The 20,213-nt window shown below is 41.3% G+C and overlaps 1 protein-coding gene across 4 annotated transcripts in view; it reads left to right on the forward strand.

Annotated features, from left to right (window-relative positions):
• The window catches only part of LOC126295208 (histone acetyltransferase KAT2A), a 298,502-nt gene that overhangs the window by 33,387 nt on the left and 244,902 nt on the right, over positions 1-20,213 (forward strand). For all 4 annotated transcript variants that reach the window (XM_049987541.1, XM_049987542.1, XM_049987543.1 and 1 more), the window contains 2 exons: positions 3,589-3,708; positions 17,765-17,902. The gene's annotated coding sequence lies outside the window, so the exon portion shown is untranslated. The remainder of the gene's footprint in view (positions 1-3,588; positions 3,709-17,764; positions 17,903-20,213) is intronic.

A 20,213-nucleotide genomic window follows, 5' to 3' on the forward strand; every position in this document is an offset into this window, starting at 1 on the left:
ATGAAAATATCTCCACAAGAACACACAAGGCATACAAGAATTGCTTTTAGTACAGAAGTGTATTCAGAAAAGACCATGATTATATGGCCTTAATTAGCATGAAAAGCTTAGAAGGTGTTGCATTTTGTGAACAACATAAAAATTTGATTAACCAAAAAACAAAAAGGGGAAAAAAAATTCTGCAGGCGATTCAGTCTATGCGAGCGAACAGCACGCACCAAGCTAGTGGCAATAACAGTAATAATAATAATCATTGTTATTGAAAGCTTTGCTATATGTAGAATGTTTAATATGGGGGGACGTAAATTTATAATTTTGGGGCTGGGGAAGATACATTAACAAACTGTGCCTGAGAACAATGTTGACAAGGAAGTCCAGGAACACCACAGTAACATTAATTAACTTTGAGAAGGCCTACGACTCCATAGATACAAAAACACTATTCAACACACTGGCAGATATGAAGGGGGACAGCAAAACCAGAAAGGTAATCCAGGAAACACTAACAGATGCAACGTCCAAAGTGAAGTTTATTGAGAGATCTTGGAACCATTCAAAATCAAGACTGGACTGAGTCAGCGAGATGGTGTGTCATCCACTCTATTTAACTTGGTTTTGGAGGAAATAATCAGGACATGGGACAAAGGAATCAGTGGAGTAAAGATCGGGAGACACAAGGATAGAACCATCAACATAAAATAGCAATGATATAGCCATTGTAGCAAATAATAGAAAAGAAGCCAAGGAAGCTCTAGAGACACTACACGAAATCTCAGCCAAAACAGGAATACAAATCCCTTATGAAAAAACACAATACATGGATTCAAAATCCACAGACATCCACTGGTAACAAAGTTAGGAAATATAAGACAAGTAGATAGTTATCTTAGAACCACAAGTAGATAGTTTCAAATACTTGGAGAGATTATATAGAAAATAGGGCCGAACACAATATCCTGTGAAGAAGGATCACAAAACTACAAAAAGCATATAAACTTACATGGAACCATTACAACAGGAGAAGTATTTCCCTCAGTGTCAAATTAAGACACTACAGTACAGTAGTCTTACCAGAGGTCTTGTACACCTCAGAAACAATGGTAATCAAGGAAAGAATGAGAATTAAGGAGATGGAAAAACAAGAAAAAATTACTGAGAAAGATCTATGGCCCAGTTGAGAAAGAGGGGATCTGTAATTAGGGTGGCAATAATAAATTGACAAAGAACATTTATAACGTTGTTGTTGTTGTGGTCTTCAGTTGAGAGACTGGTTTGATGCAGCTCTCCATGCTACTCTATCTTGTGCAAGCTTCTTCATCTCCAATTAACTATTGCAACCTTCATCCTTCTGAATCTGCATAGTGTTTTCATATCCTGGTCTCCCCCTACAATTTTTATCCTCCATGTGTCCCTCCAGCACTAAAGTGGTGGTCCCTTGATGGCTCAGATTATGCCCTAACAACCGATCCCTTCTTCTAGTCAAGTTGTGCCACAGATTTCTCTTCTCTCCAATTCTATTCAATATCTCCTCATTAGTTATGTGATCTACCCATCTTATCTTCAGCATTCTTCTGTAGCACTACATTTCGAAAGCTTCTATTCTCTTCTTGTCCAAACTATTTATCGTCCATGTTTCGCTTCCATACATGGCTACACTCCATACAAATACCTTCAGAAACGACTTCCTGACACTTAAATCTATACTCGATGTTAACAAATTTCTCTTCTTCAGAAACGCTTTCCTAGCCATTGCCAGTCTACATTTTATATCCTCTCTATTTCGACCATCATCAATTATTTTACTTCCTAAACAGCAAAACTCCTTTATTACTTTAAGTGTCTCATTTCCTAATCTAATTCCCTCAGCATCACCCGACTTAATCCGACTACATTCCATTATCCTCGTTTTGCTTTTGTTGATGTTCATCTCGTATCCTCCTCTCAAGACACTGCCCATTCTGTTCAACTGTTCTTCTAAGTCCTTTGCTGTCTCTGACAGAATTACAATGTCATCGGCAAACCTCAATGTTTTTATTTCTTCCCCATGAATTTTAATTCCTACTCCAAATATTTCTTTTGTTTCCTTTACTGCTTGCTCAAGATACAGGATGAATAACATCGGCGAAAGGCTACAACCCTGTCTTTCTCCCTTCTCAACCACTGCTTGCCTTTCATGCCACTCAACTCTTATAACTGTCATCTGGTTTCTGTAAAAATTGTAAATAGCCTTTCGCTCCCTGTATTTCACCTCTGCTGCCTATGGTGACAACTAATACAGAGAAAACCAACTGGGTAAAGGAAAACATGGAAGACCTCAAGAAACTTAACATCTCCACAGAAGACTTGAGAGACAGGGTAAAATAGAGGAAAAAATAATAAAAAAAAGAAATTTCAGGAACACCCAAAGAGAAGAAAACAGGAAAGAAGTGGACAGAAGAGAGAAAGAAGAAACACAGTGACTATACATGAGGTCTGTTATCTGCTATAACCACGACTTAACCGGTATAATTTCATTTCATATCCCTACAAATTGTTACAACCAGATATTTGTACAAGTTGGCTGATTTCAGCAGTTTTTTTTTTTGTCGTGTGACTAGGGTCCCCTGTCGTGTAGACCGTTCGCTGGGTGCAAGCCTTTAGATTTGACACCACTTCGGCAACATGCATGTCAATGGGGATGAACTGATGATGATTAGAACAACACAACACCCAGTCCATGAGTGGTGAAAATCTCCAACCCAGTCGGGAATCAAACCCGGCCTCTTAGGATTGACATTCTGTCATGCTGACCACTCAGCTACCGGGGGCGGATATCTCAACAGTGACTCATTGATATTATAGTCATAGCACTCTACATTTTTTCGTTTTGTAAAGTGCACAGTTTTACATTTCTGAACATTTAAAGCAAGTTGTCAATCTCTGAACCACCCTGCAATCTTATCAAGATCTGACTGAATATTTATGCAGCTTCTTTCAGATAGTACTTCATTATGGATAACTGCATCATCTGCAAAAAGCCTGATTTTACTATTAATACTGTCTGCAAGGACATTAATATACAACATGAATAGCAATGGTCCCAACTCATTTCCGTGGGGCACACTCGAAGTTACATCTACATCTCACGATGATTCTCCATCCAATATAACAAGCTGTGTCTTTCCTACCAAAAAATCCTCAATCCAGTCACAAATCTCGCTTGATACTCTATATGATCAAGGTTTTCACAATAAGTGTAGGTGCGGTACTGGATCAAATACTTCCCGTAATCAAGAAATACTGTATCTACCTGACTGCCTTAATCCAAAGCTTTCAGTATGTCATATAAGAAAAGTGAGAGTAGGGTTTCACGCGATCGATGTTTTGAAATGAATGCCTGGTTGACATATATTGTGTGAGAAAAGGGCAAGCTGAGTTTCGCACAAACAATGCTTTCTAAATCTGTGTTGATTTTTTGACAGAAGTTCTTCTGTCTCCATATTATACTCAAACTTATCTTGAGGATATTAATCTGTAATTTTGCAGGTTCATTCTTCTCCTGTTCTTATATGCCTGTGCTTTTTTTTTTTTTTTTTTTTTTTTTTCCAGTCACTTGCAACTGACGAGACATTCATGGTGAATGCAAGCTAAATAAGAAGCGAGTGCTGTAGAGTCAGTGCATAACAGCTTATCCCAAGTGGTTTGCTGAGGCCAGTAAAGAGTGTCATTGTAAGTAAAAATTGTATTTGAAATTTATACAACTGCACAATCTCTTATTACTTCCAAAATTCTGTGTTGAGTGTAATTTCAACTCCTGTCACCAATTTTTTTTTTTTTTTTTTTGAGACATCCTTACTTTCAGATGTGAGACCTTCTTGCCTGGGAAGTTTAACTTTAGTATCTATTTCCCATCCACTTTTATCCTTCTAAAATTTTCTTGCAGTGCCTATATCTCCTCTATGGCACATAGCCTAGACACAGTGGTGGTGAACTGTAATACCTGCCTTACAACCATCTTAACATTAACTTGGAACAGTACGTAAAATAAGAGAAAGGCAATCACTCACCTTTAGCCAGCTGATGTGTGGAGCATACAGACATGCAACAGAAAAGTGTGTTCACACTAGCTTTTGAGCTCTTATGCTTTGTCTAGTAATAATATGCACAGTCACACAGAAAACCACACAAGACACCCAAATGTGCACACCTGTGGCTACAGTGAGACTGATAATTGATTATTAATTATTGAAAACAGTTTCCTGGGCAACACAGATGACTTCAGCGGCTGCTTCACTATGAGGGCCATTTGGATGCTCCCTTCCAGCACGAGCTATGCAGGTCGGAGCCGTCTCTTCAGCATATCCTGCCCTCTCGCAGTGCCCATTGCCAAAATCCCTGCTAGCTAGTTTCCCATTGCCTCACCTTACATTTTTCCCTTCCTCCTCTGCATAGTGCTACAACGATGAAAAATAATATTACAATGATGTCAAACCTTATTTTCATGATATAAAGAAGAATTGACGATATTAAAAATGTAATTATAATTTTTGTGCTCAGTGAATCAAAGACTTTCTAGTGCACGGAATAAACTAGCATTGTTTGTACTATGGACCTATACATGATTGTTAAGTGAGAATTGATTCTACGTAAGACATTTTGTCTGGGCAGATTTTGTTCTCATACTGCTCGGTAGAGAAAGAAAAGTTTCTTAATCGATGTATGTAATGTGAATGTATAAAGGCTATAACAAGGTGTGTGTGTGTGTGTGTGTGTGTGTGTGTGTGTGTGTAAATACAAGTAATTCAAAACAAATATCTCTAAAATGTGTCATCTTGTGATTTCTAAAGACTGAAAAGTGCGGTGTTTAATCTAAACTTGTCCTGAATAACAGCGAAGAACATTTATGTCATCATATACTTTCTTCGTTTGACCACGGTTGTGATTCGCGTGTTACTGTTTGTTACGTGATTTGTTAGGAATATTTCCATTATACACGCAAAAGTACACACAGCTTTAATCGCACCTGCATCTTTCGGAAACAATAACTCTTAATCAGTACAATTACGTGAATATCGTGTAAATAGCAAACTGTGATCACAAAAGTGTTTCCTGGACCTGATTTTTATAAATGTCTAGGCTTGAAAGCGAACAGCATTGCACCATCGCTGGCTCGCAACGTTTGAAAGAAAACAAAACAGGGACTGAACAACTCTAAATTTTAACGCCATCAGTGTTACAAGATCTGAATGATTAATTAAATTATTAATTAAATATTAAAATTAATTAATTTAAAATTAATTAAATATTAACAGGAAGAGAATTATTAAATTTTAAAGATTAAATTATAGCAAGAATTTAAAGCATTTGAGCATCATTACATTTCTTTGCATTAGTACTTGAGTATCAGATACCATCATATCTATTTAAAAGACAGTGTGTAAATAAATTTGCCACCTTTTATAATTATTAAAGCAATTCATCTTTCCACACCACTCTTTTACGTCTGTATCATGTATTTCCAAGTCCATATCATGCACTGTCTTTTTCACATAGCTCCTCTCCCACACCCTGTTCTGCCTGCCTGCCTGCCTCCCAAATAGACAACATTCCATTACAACTATTGACAGGCGTGGGAGAGCCAGCACTGACAAAACTCGACCATCTGGTGAGCAAGATGTATGAGACAGGCGAAATGACATCAGACTGCAAGAAGAATATAATAATTCCACTTCCAAAGAAAGCAGGTGTTGACAGATATGAAAATTACCGAACTATCCGTTTTATATGTCACGGCTGCAAAATACTTTCGCGACTTCTTTACAGACAAATGGAAAAGCTGGTAGAAGCCAATCTCGGGGAAGATCAGTTTGGATTCCGCAGAAATGTTGGAACACTTGAGGCAATACTGACCCTACGACTTATCTTAGAAGATAGATTAAGGGAAGGCAAACCCACGTTTCTAGCATTTGTAGACTTAGAGAAAGTTTTTAGAATGTTGACTGGAATACACACTTTCAAATTCTGAAGGTGGTAGGGGTAAAATACAGGGATCGAAAGGCTATTTACAATTTGTAGAGAAGGCAGATGGCAGTTATGAGAGTCGAGGAACATGAAAGGGAAGCAGTGGTTGGGAAGGGAGTGAGACAAGGTTGTAGCCTCTCCCCGATGTTATTCAATCTGTATATTGAGCAAGCAATAAAGGAAACAAAAGAAAAATTCAGAGTAGGAATTAAAATCCATGGGGAAGAAATGAAAACTTTGAACTTCACCAATGACATTGTAATTCTGTCAGAGACAGCAAAGGACTTGGAAGAGCAGTTGAATGGAATGGACAGTGTCTTGAAAGGAGGGTGTAAGATGAACATCAACAAAAGCAAAACGAGGATAATGGAATGTAGTCGAATTAAATCGGGTGATGCTGAGGGAATTAGATTAGGAAATGAGACACTTAAAGAAGTAAAGGAATTTTGCTATTTGGGGAGCAAAATATCTGATGATGGGCAATGTAGAGAGGATATAAAATGTAGACTGGCAACGGCAAAGAAAGCGTTTAGAGTATAAATTTAAGTGTCAGGAAGTCATTTCAGAAAGTATTTGTTTGGAGGGTAGCCATGTATGGAAGTGAAACATGGACGATAAATAGCTTAGACAAGAAGAGAATAGAAGCTTTCGAAAAGTGATGCTACAGAAGAACGCTGAAGATTAGATGGATAGATCACATAACTAATGAGGAGATATTGAATAGAATTGGGGAGAAGAGGAGTTTGTGGCACAACTTGACCAGAAGAAGGGATCGGTTGGTAGGACATGTTCTGAGGCATCAAGGGATCACCAATTTAGTATTGGAGGGCAGTGTGGAGGAAAAAATCGTAGAGGGAGACCAAGAGATGAATACACTAAGCAGATTCAGAAGGATGTAGGTTGCAGTACGTACTGGGAGATGAAGAAGCTTGCACAGGATAGAGTAGCATGGAGAGCTGCATCAAACCAGTCTCAGGACTGAAGACCACAACAACAACAGTCACTGAGGAGGATATCCAACAATTCTGTCAATCACTCCTGAGCTGAATGGCTTCTTGCAGATGTGGACCAATGTGTAATTGACTTTCTCAACTTGTGAAGCTCTTTCTTTTCAATAAATCTTCCATTTTTTCTGAAATTGTAATCATTTGTTTGTCTGTAGATCAACATCCATGTCCGATCTGCGCTCAGGATTAACACGTTGATTGGCATGCTGTGCACGTACTCTGAAGTGCCAAAAATCATGGGATACCTCTTTACATCGTGTTGTACCTCCTGCTGCCCTGCATAGTGAAACAATGTGCCGTGCCATGGACTAGACAAGTTGTGGGAAGTCTGTACAGACATACTAAGCTACACTGTCCATAATTCCGAAAGGGTTGCCATTGCCAGATTTTGTGATCGAACTGTCCTCTCGACTATGTCCCGTAAATGTTTGATCAGATTCGTGTCGGGCAATATGGGGGGCTAAATCATTCAATGCAATTGTCCAGAATATTGTTCAAACCAGTGGCGAACAATTGTGGCCCGGTGACGTAGTGCATAGTCATCTATAAAAATTCCATCATTGTTTGGGAACATACAAATTTATTCAAATTATTAGACGAAAGACAATTTTTTCCAAAACTTTACATTTATTACCCATTTACATCCACATACAGATTATAAGTGTATATTCAGTACTCTGTATGCATGCCATTGTTCGTAATCAACATTTTTATCCTGTTTGGCATAGTTTCTATTAACTTTTCTCATGACTCTTTTATATCATTGTCATGGTACCAAATTTCCTCTACTTTCTCCATTCGACCTTCTTTGGTGGTTGTTACAGATTTCCTTATCCTCTGTCTCACAATAGCCCATAAATTTTCAGTTGGGTTCATGGCTCGCGCTATTCGTCCACGAGACTCAGAGGGCCATAGACACGGATTCCTAGGTAGATGCCGTGGTTCTTAACTTCCGCAAGGCATTTGACACAGTTCCCCACAGTCGTTTAATGAACAAAGTAAGAGCATGCGGACTATCAGACCAATTGTGTGATTGGGTTGAGGAGTTCCTAGATAACAGAACGCAGCGTGTCAATCTCAATGGTGAGAAGTCTTCCAAAGTAAGAGTGATTTCAGGTGTGCCGCAGGGGAGTGTCATAGGACCGTTGCTATTCACAATATACATAAATGACCTGGTGGATGACATCGGAAGTTCACTGAGGCTTTTTGCAGATGATGCTGTGGTGTATCGAGAGGTTGCAACAATGGAAAATTGTACTGAAATGCAGGAGGATCTGCAGCGAATTGACGCATGGTGCACGGAATGGCAATTGAATCTCAATGTAGCGAAGTGTAATGTGATGTGAATACATAGAAAGATAGGTCCCTTATCATTTAGCTACAAAATAGCAGGTCAGCAACTGGAAGCAGTTAATTCCATAAATTATCTGGGAGTACTCATTAGGAGTGATTTAAAATGGAATGATCATATAAAGTTGATCGTCGGTAAAGCAGATGCCAGACTGAGATTCATTGGAAGAATCCTAAGGAAATGCAATCCGACAACAAAGGAAGTAGGTTACAGTACGCTTGTTCGCCCAATGCTTGAATACTGCTCAGCAGTGTGGGATCCGCACCAGGTAGGGTTGATAGAAGAGATAGAGAAGATCTAACGGAGAGCAGCGCGCTTCGTTACAGGATCATTTAGTAATTGCGAAAGCGTTACGGAGATGATAGATAAACTCCAATGGAAGACTCTGCAGGAGAGACAGACGCTCAGTAGCTCGGTACGGGCTTTTGTTAAAGTTTAGAGAACATACCTTCACCGAAGAGTCAAGCAGTATATTGCTCCCTCCTACGTATATCTCGCGAAGAGACCATGAGGATAAAATCAGAGAGATTAGAGCCCACACAGAAGCGTACCGACAATCCTTCTTTCCACGTACAATACGAGACTGGAATAGAAGGGAGAACCGATAGAGGTACTCAGGGTACCCTCCGCCACACACCGTCAGGTGGCTTGCGGAGTATGGATGTAGATGTAGATAAGAGCTATTCCCTGGCCAGGGCAACCCTTTCAATTGTTTTTCTTCCAAGTACTTGAAAACACTTTTGGCTTTGTGGCAAGGTGCCCCATCATGCATAAAAATGGTATCATTATTAGGAAACCACTCATTTATTTGGGGGAAAAGTTCCATTTCAAGGATTCCTTTACATTGTTCTTGCCTCATTGTCCCTTCAACAATGTGTAACCTGCCAGGGCCTTTCACAGACATCACACTCCAAACCATAACAAAACTGTTCTCCAGGTCTGCAATGAACATACTGGCTGCTTTCTTCCACCACAGTGAATACAGATTCATCACTGAAGCATACCTGCAGCATGTGTACAACATTGCAAGTTAGAAAATTTGGGAATAGTAGCATAGTAGGCCTCAACAGTCCCAAAATTCATTTAATATCAATAAAACATCATAATTTCAAGCCAAAACTTTTAACTTTAGAGATCAGACCCCCTTAATTTACCATATCATTGCACATATCTTAGCCCAGTTCTCACTTGTCCACTCCTGAAGTTGTTTACTCCACTGAAATCTTTTGGTTTTCTTAGCAACTATAATTTCCTGTTTTTTCCTTGGTCAGCATGCTGTTAAACGACATTCAAACAGCCTCCTCCTCACTGACACAGGTGAAACTTTGACACCCAAACCTTTCAGCTGATGGCTCGAGTCTGTTGAAGTAAGTTTACGGTTCATTGTTGCCACATTTGTAAGTCTTCTCATTGTTCTAAGACTGAGTTTTCTTTTATGTCCACATTTTCCTTTCCCATTGGGCTTGTATTCACCACCTTTCTGCATTGAAAGTTTGATTCTGCTGGCAGGTTTCTGTGATATTCTCATTCTGTCAGCAATTTCTTACTGTGTATAATGATTTTCAGCAAGAAGTGATACCACAGCCAAAACTTTCTGAAGTGAAACATCTTTTGTCTTCCCCATAACTTCACTTTCTTTGGGAACTCCTTGATTTATTCCTATAGCTAAAAACATGCAAGTTCCAAGCTATATAATGTCTTGTTAATGTAGCAAGAAGTTGGCAGAATAAATAACAAGCTGAAGTACACCACAGAAACATAAAACATTACTGTTAACACAGTTTCAAAGCATTTACACAGACATCTAACACCAACACGATTCGGAGGGGAAACTCAAATGTTACCAAATGTGAAAAATTCAGTGGGCTGTGAGTTGCTTGGCAGCGAAATTTTGAGGCATCACTCAAACCATTAAAACAAATCAATTATTATACTTTTCTTTCCTATTTTTACACTAGAAAACTTAAGAGTATCAAAAATAATTGTTTAGTCTAATAATTTGGACATGTCTGTAAAGCAATTAATGGCTGCAAATGGTCTCCAAGTAACCAAACATAGCCATTTCCAGTCAGTGATCGGTTCACTTGGATCAGAGGATCCTGTCCACACCATTATGGATGTCACTGATATGGAGTACCAGGCAGTAGGTGGCAGCACAATGTACCTTATAATGAAAACAATGTTTTTGGTGGTGTCTGGATACTTTTGATCACATAGAGTATATTGTGTACAACTCATAGAAAACAATTATATGACCTTTATTGTGCACTTTACGCAAAAATTAATGCTTGGTGCTGAAGAAGTACTACTTGCATTTTTTCTTGTACACTACCCCACAAGTAAAGTTTTTAGACAGTTTGCTCACGATCATTTTCAGCTAAAGCCAGTGCTGAATCTCCACCTCAGAAAATATGCAGTACTGTATTAAGCCAGAGCAGGACCTGCAGCAAATGCTAAGAAGAGACCTTCCATTTGCTTTGGGCTCCAATGTTTAGAATATAATATAAACCAAGACTTTACTTTGTTCTCAAAACAGTATGTATATTTTCTTGAATGGTGAACAAACATTTAAAACATAAATTCTTTTTGCACTCTGAGAAAATATAAACATTTCCTTGCTCCAATTACACTCTTAAATAGAAATTAACTTCATTAAATTTCTGCAAATTTGTGAAGTTACATAATGATTGAATTGGAGCTTTCAAGGCTCAGAAATTAAGATCAAAGAAAGAATTGTATGTAAATCCGAAATAAACAAATAGAACTAAAACCCATGCTCATTTTGATAAGGATTTAAAAAAAAGTTATGATTCTGTAAGTACTGAACATGCAGTCTTAAGCTTATAAGCATAAAGCCTTAGCCATTTATACCACAGAGCTCCGGGTTGGATTACTGTTATTTTTAATTGTTTCGATCATTTGTGAGATATTGTTTTTGTCGCATTTTTATGATTGGGGTCCACCAGGTTTGATGGCTGAAATGTGTGAAATCTGGCATCCAGTCCTACACCACTATAAGGATGGTTTCATAAAGTCAGTCACACCTCTGGTGTTTCAGTGGCAAATAAACTTTTACTGTATTCAGAAGTATGAGTAAATGAATTATAACAATTACATTTCATTGTCAGATGTTTGAAACATCAATTATTGATACCTACATTGTTAAATACATTGCACATAGAACCCAAATTTTTCAAACTTGTTAACATGTATGAACAAACTTTAGTCTTCAGTTCTTCTTGTTTTTCTGTCTGCAAGTGCTTGATAAGATTATATTTCACTCTCTTAACATTTTCTACTGTTGTTAAACATTAGTACTGTATCCTATTAGCACACAGCAACTGGCAGAGAAAGAGCAGCACAAAAGATATGCTGCAAGTGTGAAACTGCAACACATTGTACAATAGTCCATCGACAAGAAAGGAACCTTCACTCTAGATGGCCTGTATCAAAAGTGGGCCCACTGTAAGAAAAGTAAATACACTCCTGGAAATGGAAAAAGGAACACATTGACACCGGTGTGTCAGACCCACCATACTTGCTCCGGACACTGCGAGAGGGCTGTACAAGCAATGATCACACGCACAGCACAGCGGACACACCAGGAACCGCGGTGTTGGCCGTCGAATGGCGCTAGCTGCGCAGCATTTGTGCACCGCCGCCGTCAGTGTCAGCCAGTTTGCCGTGGCATACGGAGCTCCATCGCAGTCTTTAACACTGGTAGCATGCCGCGACAGCGTGGACCTGAACCGTATGTGCAGTTGACGGACTTTGAGCGAGGGCGTATAGTGGGCATGTGGGAAGCCGGGTGGACGTACCGCCGAATTGCTCAACACGTGGGGCGTGAGGTCTCCACAGTACATCGATGTTGTCGCCAGTGGTCGGCGGAAGGTGCACGTGCCCGTCGACCTGGGACTGGACCGCAGCGACGCACGGATGCACGCCAAGACCGTAGGATCCTACGCAGTGCCGTAGGGGACCGCACTTTTGCCGTAGGGGACCGCACTTTTGCCGTAGGGGACCGCACTTTTGCCGTAGGGGACCGCACCGCCACTTCCCAGCAAATTAGGGACACCGTTGCTCCTGGGGTATCGGCGAGGACCATTCGCAACCGTCTCCATGAAGCTGGGCTACGGTCCCGCACACCGTTAGGCCGTCTTCGCGCTCACGCCCCAACATCGTGCAGCCCGCCTCCAGTGGAGTCGCGACAGGCGTGAATGGAGGGACGAATGGAGACGTGTCGTCTTCAGCGATGAGAGTCGCTTCTGGCTTGGTGCCAATGATGGTCGTATGCGTGTTTGGCGCCGTGCAGGTGAGCGCCACAATCAGGACTGCATACGACCGAGGCACACAAGGCCAACACCCGGCATCATGGTGTGGGGAGCGATCTCCTACACTGGCCGTACACCTCTGGTGATCGTCGAGGGGACACTGAATAGTGCACGGTACATCCAAACCGTCATCTAACCATCGTTCTACCATTCCTAGATCGGCAAGGGAACTTGCTGTTCCAACAGGACAATGCACGTCCGCATGCATCCCATGCCACCCAACGTGCTCTAGAAGGTGTAAGTCAACTACTCTGGCCAGCAAGATCTCCGGATCTGTCCCCCATTGAGCATGTTTGGGACTGGATGAAGCGTCGTCTCACGCGGTCTGCACGTCCAGCACGAACGATGGTCCAACTGAGGCGCCAGGTGGAAATGGCATGGCAAGCCGTTCCACAGGACTACATCCAGCATCTCTATGATCGTCTCCATGGGAGAATAGCAGCCTGCATTGCTGCGAAATGTGGATATACACTGTACTAGTGCCGACATTGTGCATGCTCTGTTGCCTGTGTCTATGTGCCTGTGGTTCTGTCAGTGTGATCATGTGATGTATCTGACCCCAGGAACGTGTCAATAAAGTTTCCCCTTCCTGGGACAATGAATTCACGGTGTTCTTATTTCAATTTCAAGGAGTGTACATTGTTGAAGGAAAAAATGACGATTAATAGTAGACATACAAAAATAATGTGGTATCCATTCATTGCTCTCTTATTGGTTATTCTGATTGACCAGGTTGTTTTTACTAGCTTGGACAACTTTAGGGAATTCCCAGGCAAGTTTTCCTGTGTTGTCAACTTAGCACACACAAGGTATGGTGTAGCCAGCACTCACTTTTAGAAGGCAGGTAAAATTGTTGCTACATCTTTCCATTGGATGATATGTAGAATACACAAAGATGCAGGATCCCTAGTGCGCAGTGCCCACAGCATTTAGTAACTCCTGGATGGATGCATCACATTCTTTCATGCCAATAATGGGCCCTCTTTCAAACTCGCTGATTGACGGTACAGTCCGCTCATATGTCTGCGAAGCATGCTGCGCGACTGCTCATGCCATACTAATTGATTAACTTTGCTCTGTAGAGACAACTAGAATTGCAGGCACATTTTGCTGGCAGGCGGGTTTGCATCGCGATATTGATGTTGACCTTGAACCCGAGGACTCCCGTAGTTCAAATACTAACCACTTCTGTAGAACATACTATTGTACATATCCTGTGAATATGACCGTCCTATGTCTAGTCATCCAAGAGGTTCTCACCATGTAGCAGAGATGCTGAGTCGCAGATGGGTATGTTGTTGTTGTTGTTGTTGTTGTTGTCTTCCGTCCTGAGACTGGTTTGATGCAGCTCTCCATGCTACTCTATCCTGTGCAAGCTGCTTCATCTCCCAGTACCTACTGCAACCTACATCCTTCTGAATCTGCTTAGTGTACTCATCTCTCGGTCTCCCTCTACGATTTTTACCCTCCACGCTGCCCTCCAACGCTAAATTTGTGATCCCTTGATGCCTCAAAACATGTCCTACCAACCGATCCCTTCTTCTAGTCAAGTTGTGCCACAAACTTCTCTTCTCCCCAATCCTATTCAATACCTCCTCATTAGTTACGTGCTCTATCCACCTTATCTTCAGTATTCTTCTGTAGCACCACATTTCGAAAGCTTCTATTCTCTTCTTGTCCGAACTAGTTATCGTCCATGTTTCACTTCCATACATGGCTACACTCCAAACAAATACTTTCAGAAACGACTTCCTGATACATAAATCTATATTCGATGTTAACAAATTTCTCTTCTTCAGAAACGCTTTCCTTGCCATTGCCAGTCTACATTTTATATCCTCTCTACTTCGACCATCATCAGTTATTTTACTTCCTAAATAGCAAAACTCCTTTACTACTTTAATTGTCTCATTTCCTAATCTAATTCCCTCAGCATCACCCGATTTAATTTGACTACATTCCATTATCCTCGTTTTGCTTTTGTTAATGTTCATCTTATATCCTCCTTTCAAGACACTGTCCATTCCGTTCAGCTGCTCTTCCAAGTCCTTTGCCGTCTCTGACAGAATTACAATGTCATCGGCGAACCTCAAAGTTTTTATTTCGTCTCCATGAATTTTAATACCTACTCCAAATTTTTCTTTTGTTTCCTTTACTGCTTGCTCAATATACAGATTGAATAACATCGGGGAGAGGCTACAACCCTGTCTCACTCCCTTCCCAACCACTGCTTCCCTTTCATGCCCCTCGACTCTTATGACTGCCATCTGGTTTCTGTACAAATTATAAATAGCCTTTCGCTCCCTGTATTTTACCCCTGCCACCTTTAGAATTTGAAAGAGTGTATTCCAGTCAACATTGTCAAAAGCTTTCTCTAAGTCTACAAATGCTAGAAAAGTAGGTTTGCCTTTTCTTAATCTTTCTTCTAAGATAAGTCGTAAGGTCAGTATTGCCTCACGTGTTCCAACATTTCGAAGGAATCCAAACTGATCCTCCCCGAGGTCTGCATCTACCAGTTTTTCCATTCGTCTGTAAAGAATTCGCGTTAGTATTTTGCAGCCGTGGCTTATTAAACTGATAGTTCGGTAATTTTCACATCTGTCACCACCTGCTTTCTTTGGGATTGGAATTATTATATTCTTCTTGAAGTCTGAGGGTATTTCGCCTGTCTCATACATCTTGCTCACCAGCTGGTAGAGTTTTGTCAGGACTGGTTGTCCCAAGGCCGTCAGTAGTTCTAATGGAATGTTGTCTACTCCGGGGGCCTTGTTTCGACTCAGGTCTTTCAGTGCTCTGTCAAACTCTTCAAGCAGTATAGTATCTCCCATTTCGTCTTCATCTACATCCTCTTCCATTTCCATAATATTGTCCTCAAGAACATCACCCTTGTATAAACCTTCTATATACTCCTTCCACCTTTCTGCCTTCCCTTCTTTGCTTAGAACTGGGCTGCCATCTGAGCTCTTGATATTCATACACGTGGTTCTCTTCTCTCCAAAGGTCTCTTTAATTTTCCTGTAGGCAGTATCTATCTTACCCCTAGTGAGATAAGCTTCTACATCCTTACATTTGTCCTCTAGCCATCCCTGTTTAGCCATTTTGCACTTCCTGTCGATCTCATTTTTGAGACGTTTGTATTCCTTTTTGCCTGCTTCATTTACTGAATTTTTATATTTTCTCCTTTCATCAATTAATTTCAATATTTCTTCTGTTACCCAAGGATTTCTAGCAGCCCTCGTCTTTGTACCTACTTTATCCTCTGCTGCCTTCACTACTACATCCCTCAGAGCTACCCATTCTTCTTCTACTGTATTTCTTTCCCCTATTCCTGTCAATTGTTCCCTTATGCTCTCCCTGAAACTCTGTACAACCTCTGGTTCTTTCAGTTTATCCAGGTCCCATCTCCTTAATTTCCCACATTTTTGCAGTTTCTTCAGTTTTAATCTACAGGTCATAACCAATAGATTGTGGTCAGAGTCCACATCTGCCCCTGGAAATGTCTTACAACTTAAAACCTGGTTCCTAAATCTCTGTCTTACCATTATATAATCTATCTGATACCTTTTAGTATCTCCAGGGTTCTTCCACGTATACAACCTTCTTTCATGATTCTTAAACCAAGTGTTAGCTATGATTAAGTTGTGCTCTGTGCAAAATTCTACTAGGCGGCTTCCTCTTTCATTTCTTAGCCCCAATCCATATTCACCTACTATGTTTCTTTCTCTCCCTTTTCCTACACTCGAATTCTAGTCACCCATTACTATTAAATTTTCGTCTCCCTTCACTATCTGAATAATTTTTTTTATTTCATCGTACATTTCTTCAATTTCTTCATCATCTGCAGAGCTAGTTGGCATATAAACTTGTACTACTGTAGTAGGTGTGGGCTTCGTATCTATCTTGGCCACAATAATGCGTTCACTATGCTGTTTGTAGTAGCTTACCCGCATTCCTATTTTCCTATTCATTATTAAACCTACTCCTGCATTACCCCTATTTGATTTTGTGTTTATAACCCTGTAGTCACCTGAACAGAAGTCTTGTTCCTCCTGCCACCGAACTTCACTAATTCCCACTATATCTAACTTCAACCTATCCATTTCCCTTTTTAAATTTTCTAACCTACCTGCCCGATTAAGGGATCTGACATTCCACGCTCCGATCCGTAGAACGCCAGTTTTCTTTCTCCTGATAACGACATCCTCCTGAGTAGTCCCCGCCCGGAGATCCGAATGGGGGACTATTTCACCTCCGGAATATTTTACCCAAGAGGATGCCATCATCATTTAATCATACAGTAAAGCTGCATGTCCTCGGGAAAAATTACGGCTGTAGTTTCCCCTTGCTTTCAGCCGTTCGCAGTACCAGCACAGCAAGGCCGTTTTGGTTAATGTTGCAAGGCCAGATCAGTCAATCATCCAGACTGTTGCCCCTGCAACTACTGAAAAGGCTGCTGCCCCTCTTCAGGAACCACACGTTTGTCTGGCCTCTCAACAGATACCCCTCCGTTGTGGTTGCACCTACGGTACGGCCATCTGTATCGCTGAGGCACGCAAGCCTCCCCACCAACGGCAAGGTCCATGGTTCATGGGGGGAGGGCAGATAGGTATAACAAAAAGATTTTCACACTTTAAGCTTTTGGCCAATGGCCTTTGTCAACAACATACGCACACACACACTCACGCAAACACAACCCTCACACACGACTGCAACGTGAAAATCTTTTTGTTGTGCCTATCTGTAACTCAGCATTTCCACTATGTGGTGAGTAGCTATTTTCCTTCTCATAATATTGTTACATTCCATCCTGGGTTTTCCATTGTTCATTCAAGGGGTTCGGTTTTTCCTGAACATTAGTGTACATTGCCACACAGGACCAAGTTTACACAGTTCGCAAACAGATGGCATGCACATCTTTACTTGCTTTGTTTGAGTGACCACTGTGATATCTGTCCACAAAGTACGTAAGTTACCAAATTGTGCAGTAGCATGAATTGGCAGAGGTGAGAAGAATTCTGCATGGAATGAAAAAGAGACACTAGTACTTTAGTTGTTTCTTTGTTTTTGTTGTGCAGGTTAGTGTGAGTACCTGAGGCTGCAAAGAACCTCCATTCACTTTTGGCTGCATTCCAGAGAGGATGAGCTGCTAACTCACCCCACTCTGCGGTCTGTTCTGTAGCAGCGCTTCTGCGGTCGCTTCTCCGTTTTAACAGGTAACTGGACTAGCTTGTAGTGTAACATGTAACCATCTGTTGAAGTTGTTTGTATTGCTCATGGGTATGCAGCCAGCTGTAACTATTTACGTAGCATGACATTTTGACAGGTTACTGTAGTGTCTCTTCAGGTGATATCTGTAGACTGAGAATCTTCACTGCTCCACACCTTCTTTGCAGTCTTACCACTCCACACTCCTTCCCCCACGACCAGGTTGCCTCCGACTTTAGAAAACTGTGCACAAACTCTGGTCCCTCAATACTGCGGCTGCCCACGTAAGGCTTGGAAGTTGCTCTCATCCATACTGTGACATCAGTTGGCTGAGTGCTTGATCCCATAGTTTACCGTGAGGAAGCCACTGTCCCTGTTGATCAGGCTGTAGGACACTCATATTTTGATTGCTTCCTTTAGAACAAAAACTCAGAGCAATGCGGACTGTCTCAACACTTGCACTGTGTAATCAAAAGTATCCAGACACTCCAAAAACGTACATTTTTCATATTAGGTGCATTGTGCTGCCACCTACTGCCAGGTACTCCATACCAGGAACCTCAGTAGTCATTAGATATCATGAGAGAGCAGAATGGGGCGCTCTGTGGAACTCGTGCACTTTGAATGTGGTCAGGTGTCACTTCTGTCATATGTCTGTATGCAAGATTTCCACACTTCTAAACATCCCTAGGTCCACTGTTTCCTATGTGTTACTGAAGTGGAAACGTGAAGGGACACATACAGCACAAAAGAGAACAGGCCGACCTCGTCTGTTGACTGACAGAAACCACTGACAGTTGAAGAGGCCCGTAATGTGTAATAGCAGACATCTATTGAGACCATCACACAGGAATTCCAAACTGCATCAGGATCCAATGCAAGTACTATGACAGTTAGGTGGGAGGTGAGAAAACTTGGATTTCATGGTTGAACGGCTGCTCATAACCCACACATTATGCCAGTAAATGCCAAACGATGCCTTGAGTGGTGTAAGAAGTGTAAACATTGGACGATTGAACAGTGGAAAAACATTGTGTCGAGTGCTGAATCACGGTACACAATGTGTTGATCCAGTGGCATAGTGTGGGTATGCCAAATACCCGTTGCACATCACCTGCCAATTTGTATAGTGCCAATGGTAAAATTTGGAGGTGGTGGAGTTATGGTGTGGTGGTGTTTTTTGTGGAGGGGGTTTGCACCCCTTATTCTTTTGCGTGGCACTATCACAGCACAGGCCTACATTGATGTTTTAAGCACCTTCTTGCTTCCCACTGTTGAAGAGCAATTCGGGGATGGCAATTGCACCTTTCAACACGATCGAGCACCTGTTCATAATGCAGGACCTGTGGCAAAGTGGTTGCATGACAATAACATCCCTGTAATGGACTGCCCTGCACAGTGTCCTGACCTGAATCCTATAGAATACCTTTGGGATATTTTGGAACTGTGCCAGGCTTCACTGACCAACATCGATCTCTCTCTCCTCAGTGCAGCACTCGGTGAAGAATGCACTGCCATTCTTGAAGAAAGCCTCCAGCACTTGATTGAACATATGTCTACATCTACATCTACCTCCATATTCTGCAAGCCACCTGATAGTGTGTGGCAGAGGGTACTTTGAGTACCTCTATCGGTTCTCCCTTCTATTCCAGTCTCGTATTGTTTGTGGAAAGAAGGACTGTCGTTATGCTTCTGTGTGGGCTCTAATCTCTCTGATTTTATCCTCATGGTCTTTTCGCGAGATATACGTAAGAGGGAGCAATATACTGCTTGATTCCTCGGTGAAGGTATGTTCTCGAAACTTCAACAAAAGCTCGTACCGAGTTACTGAGCGTCTCTCCTGCAGAGTCTTCTGCTGTAGTTTATCTGTCATCTCCGTAACGCTTTCGCGATTACCAAATGATCCTGTAACGAACCGCGCTGCTCTCCATTGGATCTTCTCTATCTCTTCTATCAACCCTCAATCTCAGTCTGGCATCTGCTTTACCGACGATCAACTTTATATGATCATTCTATTTTAAATCACTCCTAATGCGTACTCCCAGATAGTTTATGGAATTAACTGCTTCCAGTTGCTGACCTGCTGTTTTGTAGCTAAGTGATAAGGGATCTATCTTTCTATGTATTCGCAGCACGTTAAACTTGTCTACATTGAGATTCAATTGCCATTCCCTGCACCATGCGTCAATTCGCTGCAGACCCTCCTGCATTTCAGTACAATTTTCCAATGTTACAACCTCTCGATATAGCCTACCACAGCATCATCTGCAAAGAGCCTCAGTGAACTTCCGATGTCATCCACCAGGTCATTTATGTATA

This window comes from Schistocerca gregaria, chromosome 11 (assembly GCF_023897955.1).
Source record: "Schistocerca gregaria isolate iqSchGreg1 chromosome 11, iqSchGreg1.2, whole genome shotgun sequence".
Classification (NCBI taxonomy): Eukaryota; Metazoa; Arthropoda; class Insecta; order Orthoptera; family Acrididae; genus Schistocerca; species Schistocerca gregaria.